The sequence below is a fragment of the Adiantum capillus-veneris genome, chromosome 5 (genome assembly GCF_014529385.1).
Source record: "Adiantum capillus-veneris isolate H3 chromosome 5, ASM1452938v2, whole genome shotgun sequence".
Lineage (NCBI taxonomy): Eukaryota > Viridiplantae > Streptophyta > Polypodiopsida > Polypodiales > Pteridaceae > Adiantum > Adiantum capillus-veneris.
The window spans coordinates 145616726-145626149 of NC_140935.1; positions in this window are offsets into that span (position 1 = coordinate 145616726).

Sequence of the window (9424 nt, forward strand, 5' to 3'; positions counted from 1 at the left end):
AGTTTCCATCACCGTCATCAGCTAATGTTTGATTAATCATTCTGTTAAGTCCGGTGTCGTTAACGGCCCGGTTAATCTTGTAAACGGGAGTTTAAACTCCTAGTTAGCAGATGATCCAAGTGACGGCGTTGTTAACAGCCCGCCTTGGCTAAAGATTAAGTTGTACTCAAACATATTAATCAATTAATTGATGATTACGGCGATTACCAGAGTCAGTTGCATCAATTGTTCTTGTTCTCTCTCTTTCACACCTCCCACAGCCAGAGGCCCGGCTCACATAACGAACACATATCCCCGACATCTTTGGTGAACCCGACGCGAAACGAACCGGGGTGGGAGGTAAAGATGGAGAATATAGAGCAGATGATGAAGATGATTGCAGAGTTAAGTGCAAACGGTTTTGATGATAAGTCAACAGTGCCAGATTTTCCAAAGATGCTTCAATTAGTTCAAGGATCTCTGCTTGAAATAGAGATCGTAAAGAAGAAAAATCAAATCGATGAAGCTTTGGATGCATCTTTAGATGTAGTATACGACGAGAGATGACTCTTTGATGGATACAATCCAGAGGGCTACCTAGAGTGCTATGAGCTAGCGACCAAGGTAAGAGGGATACCAGAAGAATTGATGATCAAATCTTTTGAGCAGTTATTGAGTTTAGATGTGAAGGAGTAGATTCAAGAAGTTACCAAAGCTTGCAACAGCAATTGGGAGTATTTCAAAGAAGCTATTGTGCAAGTACGTTATGAGCAGTATGAAATCTATCAAGAACAGAGTTCAAGTCTACCAGACTACATAGATATTTGAGGACAAGTACGATCAAATTTAGAAGCTGTGATTGATGAGTTTATTGTGCAGGATGCTACCTTCTTACAGGCTAATGATGAAGACATAGTCAAAGTTGTGTATGAGAAGTTGGGGTTTGCAAATGCCTTGCATGAAGTAGAAGTCCTTGAGAGTGAGTCTCTACAGCCTCAAACTACGCAGGGTGAATTTTCCAAAGAACATGTACCTATAGTACAGGAAGAGAAGAAATCATGGGATCAAGACAATGAATTGGCTGAAGCTCAGGAAGAAATTGTGTAGGTGAATGAGTGCAGCCATATTCAAGTAGACATGCAGGAAGATTCAATTATAGCTGATACTTTTGCTACTGAACCGGAATCAGAGCAAAATTTTTCTGGTACAGATTCTACCATAGAGGTGATTGAAGATACTGGTACAGGTTTTGCCAAAGAGTTTATTAATGATACAGATGTTATGGGTCAAATCAGGGCTGATGTTGAGAGCAGCAAGACCATGGATTTTGGTATACCAGATTTATCGAATTTGGGTGTACTAGATTTTGAGGACTTGACTAAGCAAGAGTATGTGCTTGAAGATCTGCAAAATGTTGATTCAGAGGGGGTGCAGACTCCTTCATTGGCAAGTTTTTGGGAAGCACAGCTACAAAAGTGGAAAATTGGTCTTGAATGTGATGATAATGAATCAGAGGGGGTGCAGACTCCTTCTTTGAAAAGTTTCTATGACCTAGAGCTACCAATCTGGCAGACCGATCCTGATTTTGATGATGGTGATTTAGAGAGGGAGCAAACTTCTTTTCTATCGAGAGTTTGTGACACAGGGCTCACACTATGGGATAATGATCATGAACTTGAGGATGCTAATTCAGAGGGGGTGCATAGTGGAGTGCATCTCTTGGTATTGAATATGATTGGTTTCATTGTGTCGATGATACAGACAGGGCAGTACATAAAATTTTCAATGTGCATGAGGAAATTTGTGCTATAGAAGTGCAAAGATATCTGGATGAGGGTGAAAGACTTAAAGAGCAATTTACTGCAGATGCGTTTAGTATGCATGTCATATATGAAAATCCTTGTTTATTGCAGCAACCTGAGATGTACAAGATTGAGAAACCTTCTCAAGCAGTGGACGTAGACCTTATGTTCTTAGTGGACGAAGCTTTGGAAGGGTTCTCAAATACAGATGCTAAGGATACCAATCAATCCAGAATCGTGCATGAGCCAGTTTGTTCAGATTCAGCAGATGATAAACTTATACAGCTGTTAGATGATGCACTACTCGATTTTGAGCCTCTACGAGATAGAGAATTGTTTTCAGATGCATCTTTTGAGCCTGATGAAGAGGATTTTACAAGAGACTTGATGTATTCAGATATGCATGATTGGGATTCCAATACTAGTGAGAGTGAAGATGCACTACCAATGCGTTTACCTGTGATTGATGATCGACAATTGGCTGAGCCAGTTGCACAGGGGATATGGCAATATCTGATGCTACCTGATGCTATATGGGATCTGATATTACCCTATGATGTAGGGGATTTTGAGCTAGCTTTTGACCCAGGAGGTGATAGATATATGCATGATCTTGGGAAATTGACTTATATGCCATATGATCCAGGCGGTTTGTATGAAGATTTATGGGTTAATGTATGTTTATGCTTTATTGATTGGAAATTCTTGTATTTTTCCTATGCTCCTGGAGGATGGTGCAAAATTTTTAAAGGAATGCTCAGAATGGGAAAAATGATTGGTTTCCCTTTTGATCCCGGGGGCTACTGAAGTGCAAGTTCCAGATTTGAAAAGTACCAGTTATCTGTTGTAGCAGGTTGCATGGTACAAGATTTTGTTTCCTAGATTTATGCTAAGTCAGAAGAGTTTTTTTTGTAATGCAGTCAATAAGATTACATGGCTGGCTTCCAGTTGACTTCTTTGGACAATTGTTGAAGTATCTTTACATCTTTTGAGTTGGTTCTGCTAACAGAACTTGAAGTAAAGGACTTGACGGCCATTCCGTGTGCAGAAAGAGTAAGGCATATTTGAGCTTGACAGGGTTCCTTAAAGAGAGCTTAATGGTCAAGCCGTGTGCATCATTAACTGGATCACTTGAGTCTGGCGGGGTTCACTAAATAAGTTATCCATGATTGAATGCTGTGAAGATACGGCAGATACGGTTCAGAGATTTTTGATGGACAGCTACCTAATGCTTAAGCTAGAAAACTGATGATAGGGTATAAGCCTTATTTTATTTTCTATATGTTTACCAGTTGCGTGAGTCTGATGATGGAAAATAGCTTAAGGAACCTGTAGCAGATGCAGATTGAAGTGATGTTGGCACAGACCGGAGGCTGTGCAGGTTCAGAGGGGGTGGATGTCGTGCAGCTCCGCTTCCATGATAAGAAAAAGAGCAGAGAAATGCAAGATAAGATTCTTTGAAGCCTACTTGATTAATGGTCAGTGATCAGGGCTTGTTAACAGGCCAAGTTTAATGATTAATGTATGCCAGATGCGGCTTAAAAGGGCCAACATATGCCTTAATGATGCCAAAAATGATATGCTTGAAGTGAGCACAGATGGGAGTTTATGATCTAGAATTGTAGTGCTTGAAGTTCTCTACCGGCCTGTCTTTACGGCTCGTGTTGGAGCTACGATGAAGAAGTTATGGCACTTTGAAGTTTAAGTCGATTGCAGATCCGTACCGGATTGGGCAACTGCAACTGAGGTGACAAAAATGAAATGAATGCACGGGCCTGAAGTGCTCACTTTGTGGAGCGCATCGGTCTTTACAGATCAGCGATCGAAGTTCCGATTGTCAAGATATTAGCCTTTAAAGATTCACCCGGGGCCAATTTCGTACCAGTCCAGTCCGCTCGGTCAGTGTGCCGTATTGAAATTTTTGAGCTTCATTCAGGTTTTGCAATGCGGAAGCAGTAATACCTTGAGGAGTCTCATGTCTGAGATGCCATTTCATGCAGTGCTTGGCCGGCAATAGTCGTGATTGACAATGCTCGACTAGCAGGAACGAAACTCTAACACTCTTTAACCGAATGTGATGGGAAGGACTTACATCAAATGCAATCACTTATACTTGCATCTAGCAGGCTTACGGCACTATTCAAGACCATTTACGGCCACCAAAATTCACTATGATATTGTTAGTCAAGGACTGTTGGAGCATTGGGTGCAGAAAATGCTCAACATGACAGTGGGAAGTTGATTAGATTTTATGTCTGGCAATACCTTGATTGATTGTCGGCAATGCATAACAAATGTGGTGCCCTACGAGGGCCTAAGCTCACAAATAAGTTAATTTGGCCGCCCCACCCAAAAGCAAAGGCAAGGCCACCCACTATGAATGAAGGGCCGCCCGAAGGCAACCAAGGGGTGACCGCCCACTTGAACAAAAATAACCTTATAAAGTGTGAAGAGGTAAGCTATGGCTACAGGCAGCGCGAGCAGCAGCTGCGCAGGGGGGAAATGAGCTCGCAGCGAGCTAGGGAAGACTCTGGCGGAGACGGCCATGTGATGAAAAACCCTTAGCTCGCCATGGAGCATAAATTTGGCGCCACTCACGCGGAATTCTACGCTGCTCGAAATCCGCCTGGCCACGTCAGCAACAGGGGATGATTTTTATGGCCTCCCTAGCAACGACGGCGCCGTCGTTGCTAAGGGAGGGAGGGAATTATAAATAGGGTTTTTTTTGCATGAAAGGGGAACTTTTGCATGAGAGAAGGAAGCGAAGCAAAGAGGGGCTGGAGATGAAAAGACAAGAAGGTCAAGGTCGAAACAAGCTAAGTCAAACAAGCAAAGCAAGCGAGGAACGGGGGAAGATAACGAGGGCAAGCTTGGCAAAGGGATTCGAAAGGAAGGCAAGAAGGGGAGAGGGTTCGGAGCTAGGAGCCGGTTAGCAAAGCTCTTTCTCTCTTTGTCTCGAGCTTGAACAGGAAGGCAAAGCTCTTTCTCTCTCTCTTTTGAGCGTGGACAAGGCAAATCTCTTTCTCTCTCCCTCTGGAGCATGAACAAGAAGCAAGCCAAGGCGAGAAGAGGATTACAAGTAAAAGCAGAGCTTGGTTAGTGCAAGCTAGGTTTGAGAAGAGTCTTGTCAAGGCAAGCAAGCGAAGCCTGAGCAAGAGGGTAAGCTTGTCGAGGCAAGCAAGCAAAGAGAAGCTTGTCAAGGTTAAATCGAGCAAGGAAAGCGTGAAGTGATTAAAGCAAATCAAGGTCAAGAAGAGTTTGTCAAGGCTTGAGCAAGCCAAGGCCTGGTCAAAGCGAGTGCGAAGCATATAGAACGGGAAGTTGCAGCACTGTTGGTTATTATTGAAGCATGATGATCGACACAGCCAACTTACATGAGGTTTGCAGAATCTTAAAAGTAGAAGAGGCAGATAAAGTGACATGAGGGAGTTTCCATCACCGTCATCAGCTAATGTTTGATTAATCATTCTGTTAAGTCCGGTGTCGTTAACGGCCCGGTTAATCTTGTAAACGGGAGTTTAAACTCCTAGTTAGCAGATGATCCAAGTGACGGCGTTGTTAACAGCCCGCCTTGGCTAAAGATTATGTTGTACTCAAACCTATTAATCAATTAATTGATGATTACGGCGATTACCAGAGTCAGTTGCATCAATTGTTCTTGTTCTCTCTCTTTCACACCTCCCACAGCCAGAGGCCCGACTCACGTAGCGAACACATATCCCCCGACAGCAGCATGGTTGTATTGAATCCACCATTTCCACACAGTACAAAGCAGTGCTCCAGCCTCATTAATCCCCAAATATAGCATGTGAGGGGGAATGCATTCATCCCAGTCACATAACGTCAGATCCCTCAAAGCGCCCTCGTCAAACAGGGTATTGCAAATAGGGTTATTCCCTTATTTTACTTATGATAGAGTTTCTAAAAACGGCCCTATATAAATATAAGTGGCAGTTCATGCATCATCCCCACGTGGTGGGGTATAGAGTAAGCCTCTTTAGGTGAGTGGTAGCATTCTACAATTACAAGAGAGCATGGTATATTTCCGTCAAGTGATAGAGTTATGAGATAAATCAATAATTTACAAGGGTTAAGTCTAACCCGAGGGTTACAATGTGGTAGATACGATAAAAAGTCCAATCTAATAGAGAGAGAGAGAGAGAGAGAGAGAGAGAGAGAGAGAGAGAGAGACGTTGATGGGAATATAGGACACTTAGACCTCTTAATTCGACCAATAAATTTGGCAAAGGACCAATGTCCGGGAAAGTCCTTTTTTCCTAAGCGACTAGTTTTCCTCCTTACACATATACAAATTGGAAATACCAATAGAAAATTTCAAATTTGCGACATTTTTGAATTATTTTCTATAATATTTTATCAATGTTCTACCCTTTCCCATTGTTTGCAACCAACTAATCATGATATTCAACCAGCTCAAGGCTAAGTTGAGACATACCTTTCCTGAACACTACAAAGGGCCCTGTAGAGAGCCTCTGTGGGAGCCCTCTTAACTCTAGATTTGAAGGAGATGTGGATATTGTCAAAAGAAAAAATTCCATAAAAATTGCATCAAAGAGCCCACATTGCAATGTTTGAGAAAAGTGTGCCTCAGCCTTAGCGTTCAGTCAGTTGAAAAATCAAAATAGTTGGTTGAAGAGAGGGAAAGAAGGAGAAAATATGCTTGAAAATTTTAAGAAAATAGAGTAAGATTCCAAAAAATATCGATTATTTTGAACAATTTTCTCTTTGAATCTACCCTAATGTAAATTTTGTATGTTTGTGAAATTGATCAGTGTTAGAAAAATATCGGGGTCCAGTGTATTTTAACAAGCCAAAATTGTATAATCCCCATGAGATTTTTAGCTTGCCTTTAAGAAAACTGAGAAATTTGCACAAGTTTTAGTGCAATTACCAGTGTTAGAAAAAAAACCAGGGACCATTGTATTTTAACCAGTTGAAATTGTAAAATCTGGGTTAGACTTTTAGCTTGCCTTTAAGAAAATAGGGAAACTTGCACAAGTCGTAGTGTAATCATCGGCAAAAGCTTCAAATTTTGACCTAAAAATTGGCAGAATTCGGGAAAATTTCAAGTTTGCCCTTATTTTCATTGGTTAGGGAAAATGTATTTTTCTAGCCCTGAAAATGATTTTTCCTGAACATTGGCAAAACTTATTCAAACAGGGTTTTGAGGAGGTTTTGAATTTGTTGTTGAATGTCCAAGGCAAAGGTGCAAAGGAGGGGTAGAGCGAAAGCAACACGTAGAAAGAGGGAGAGAGAATGGGTGACGGAGGCTAAAGGGAAAATAGCATGTGTCAGTCGATTTCAAAGAACAGTCCACGTTGGCACAATAGAGGAAGAGGCGATGCCCGAGCGCTCAGAGCCCCTCCTATGATGAGTTTGAAACACGAGCATCTACAGAGAGGGAGGGAGAGACGTGCGAGCGTCTAGAGGAAGGAGAGAGAGAGAGAGAGAGAGAGAGAGAGAGAGAGAGAGAGAGAGAGAGGACTCAATTTGGGACTTAAACTAGTCGCGATTGAGAAAGAGAGAGAGCGGGCACACTCTCTGTGTGCATTCAAGGGCAAATGCGAAATGTGGATTGACGATTTGTTGCAGTTATAAATCGACATGAAAGTCCCTCGGGGTCAGCCCATTTGGGGCATCTCAAACACTCCTCAAAACGGGGCACAGCAGCGTGCCCTAAGCACTAAAGGGCACGGGGCCAAGTGGGTGGATCAACGACTATTGATCCCCGCATGGATCTCGAGGCGGATGTGTGGTTCACAAAAAAGCACGGCCCCCCATGCACCCCTGAGATTCGAACCCACGACCTCCCACACGTGAGGCTTATTCCCTATCCACCTCACCCACACGCACATTGTGACCACTATGGGAAACTTAAGCATAATAAATAAACTCAGACATCATTGCAGTTTTTGTCCGAGTTTACTTTTATTGTCCGCGCTTACTTTTCAGCGATCTAACGGTCCGTGATTTCTCAATGTCCGTGTTTCCACTCGCGCACCGTCAATCCCACCGGACCTTCATTTAATACGCCGTGCTCTTTAGTGCTGAGGGCGGTGTCACTACAAGAGGTCACGTAAATTCCGGCGCCAAATTACCGGCATCAATGGCGGGCGCCGATATATATGTAGGTAAGTATGGAGGGAGATAAAGTTTTTAAAATTTTTCATTTTTTAATTTCCGGCGTCTAATCCGATGAGCTTTCCAGCGTCTATTCCGATGCACTTTCCAATGCCTGTATAGATGTATGTTTCGACGCCTGTACCAAAACCTATACCGATGGACCCTGCAAAAAACAAACCCGTAGGTCTTTTCCTGCGCATTTCTCTTCTTTTGCGTCTCTTCTCTTGCTCTCTTTTCCTCACCTACTGAAGATCTGGTGCGAAACAAGTTGTCGGATGTGAAAATCTTGCTTGTGCACTACTCCATAGCACCAAGATGAGATTGTTTTCAAGTTTTTTGTAGGTTTAGGGTTTAGGGTTTAACATAGTGTGTGTGTGTGTGTGTGTGTGTGTGTGTGCGTTTTTGTAGGTTCGAGGACGTTTACAACACCCTTTCTTACTCAAATAGGCCACATGTGAGTGCTCGAACTTTTAATGCATATTAAATTAATTTGTATATTGACAAAAGAAATTTCATGCTTTAAACTTTCAATGCTTTAAATATTTATGTCATCTTGTTTTGAAATAATGCTTTGAAAAAAAAATTGAAATTATGGTTTGTGTTGTGAAATTTCATTTGGAATTATGAAAAAAAATTGTTTTGGTTTATGAAAAAAACTTGTTTTGAAGAAAATTTGTTTTGAATTAAGTCGTTTTTAAAATTATGCAATTGATGAGGTTTAGGTTATAGGTTTGGGTTAGGTTTAGTTTATGTTATATATAGGTTAGGTTAGGGTATAGGTTATATGTTAAGTTATAAGTTATAAGTTAGGTTATATGTTAGGCTATGGTATGTTAGGTTAGCTTATAGGTTAGGTTAGGTTATAGGACATTAATGATGTTAGGTTAACTGATAGGTTAGGTTTGATTAGCTTATAGGTTAGGTTCTAGTTTAGGTTTAAATTAAGTTATAAGTTAGGTTATAGGTTATAGGCTAGGTTAGCTAGATTATAGGTCAGGTTTAGGCAACAAGTTAGGTTATAGGTTAGGTTAGGTTAGGTTATACATTGTACTTCAAAAGTTAGGTTAAGTTATATGTTAAGTTAACTCATGTTTAGGTTATAGGTTTGGCTTCAAAAAAAACACAAAAAACAGACTTCAATTAGGCTAGATTATAGGTTAAATTTATGTTATAGGTTAGGTTTGGATTATAGGTTATGCTAAATTGGGTTTAGGTTATAGGTTAGGTTAGGACTAGCGGCAAATTAATAATAGAAAAAACGCAAATGGACTTCGAAGATGACCCATGTACTTCAAAAAACTCAAACGGACTTCGGTTAGGTTAGCCTATAGGTTAGGTTTAGGTTGTAAGTTATGTTAGGTTAGGTTGGGTTTAGGTCATAGGTTATGTTAGAGCTAGCGGAAAATTAATGATAGAAAAAATGCAAACGAACTTCGAAGATGACTCGTGTACTTCAAAAAATGAAAACGAACTTCGGTTAGATTAGGTTATAGGTTAGG